We start from the raw sequence: 2,031 nt of genomic DNA on the forward strand, positions 1-2,031 counted from the left end.
GGCTGAACACCCCTCCTCAGGCGGGGAAAGGCGCTGGATGCCTAGTCAGACCTGGGGACTGGTCCCAGTCGAACACCCCTCCTTGGGGGGGGGAAGGCGCCGGATGACCAGAACCAGACACGGGTTCCTTCCCAGAAGCTGTGACTCTTCCAAGAAGTTCTTTTTATAGTGAGTCAGGCACACCTGGCTGATGTTAGGTAACTGTGAGGTGGAGCCTAGACAAAATGCCAACATTTACTTCCTTCTGAAAGAATATGAGAGTGAGAAGGAAAAATTACTCTTTGGGGATTAACTCAGGAAAGTGGGCCAACCTTAGCCAAACCACATAACCATGGCTTGTGAATACAAAGAGGATGGATAGAGGATAGAGGTTTCTGGGAAAGAAAAGTACACAACCCCATTAACAGGATAATCATTGCTCCTAACGATTTAGTGTGACTTAAGGTAAACCAACCTTTCTGCAGTCTGGTCTCTTGACCAGGTAATTGATATGCCTTGTTGGATTTGTTTCAGAAAGCCCACCAGAGAAGACCACTTAAACATAGTCAGTAGCCAGTATAATGCTTTTATGCCAGCTGTCCAGGACTACACTCAGGTATTTGGGACCCAAGTGAAGCACTAAGCAATTACATCAGAGTTTTTGTTAGAAAAAGAAAATCTTTACATTTCAAATGTTATCCCCTTCAGGTCTCCCCTCTGGAAACCCCCAACCCCCACCCCCACTCACACCTTCCTGCCTGGCATCCCCTACACTGGGACACCTAACAACCTCAGGCCCTAGGGCCGCTCCTCCCACTGACGTACAACAAGGCCATCCTTTGCCACATATGTGGCCATAGCCATGGATCTCTCCATGTGTGCTCTTTGGTTGATGGTTCAGTCCCCTAGAGATCCTGGTGTCTGGCCTGCTGACAAGGTTGCTCCCCCATGGGGCTGTAAACCCCCTGAGCTCCTTCAGCCCCTTTTCCAACTCCTCCATTTGGGACCCCGTGCTTAGTCCAATATTTGGCTGAGAGCATCTGACTCTGTACTTGTCAGGCTCTAGCAGAGCCTCTCAGGAGACAGCCATATCATGCTCCTGTCAGCAAGCATTTCCTGGCAGCCCCAATATCATCCAGTTTGGTGACTGCATATAGGATGGATCGATCCCCAGGTGGGACAGACTCTGGATGGCCTTTCCTTCAGTCTCTGCTCCACAATTGGTCTCCATATTTCCTCCTGCAAATATTTTGTTCCCCCTTCTAAGAAGCACTGAAGCATCCACACTTTGGTCTTCCTTCTTATTGAGCTACATATGGTCTGTGAATTGTATATTGGGTATTCCAAACTTCTGGGCTAATATCCACTTGTCAGTGAGTGCATACTGTACGTGTTCTGTTGTGACTGGGTTACCTCACTCAGGATAATATTTTCAAGTTCTATCCACTTGCTTGCAAATTTCATGAAGTCATTGTTTTTAATAGCTGAGTAGTATTCATTCTTTAAATGTATCACATTCTCTGTATCCATTCGCCTGTTGAGGGACACCTGGGTTGTTTCTAGCTTCTACCTATTATCAATATGGCTGCTATAAATATGGTGGAGCATATGTCCTTATTACATGAGAGCACACAGGCTGTAGAAGCAACAGAGCTTCCTGGACAGGGTCTCTTTTGGTCCTTCATCTTCAGCCAGGAGGCAGAGCTGAGTTCCAGACCTCTGTGTACCTTCCCTGCAAGAGGAGAGCTTGCCTACAGAGAGTGTTCTGACCACTGGGACTCAGGAGAGAGTTGCAGATGCAGAAGATTCCATAGAGAACATAGACACAAAATCAAAGAAAATGCAAAATGCAAAAAGATCCTAACTCAAAATATCCAGGAAATCCAGGATACAATGAGAAGACCAAACCTAAGGATATTAGGTATAGATGAGAATGAAGATTCTCAACTTAAAGGGTCAGCAAATATCTTCAACAAAATTATAGAAGGAAACTTCCCAAACCTAAAGAAAGAGATGCCCATAAACATACAAGAAGCCTACAGAACTCCAAAT

Source organism: Mus pahari, chromosome 10 (genome assembly GCF_900095145.1).
Source record: "Mus pahari chromosome 10, PAHARI_EIJ_v1.1, whole genome shotgun sequence".
Lineage (NCBI taxonomy): Eukaryota > Metazoa > Chordata > Mammalia > Rodentia > Muridae > Mus > Mus pahari.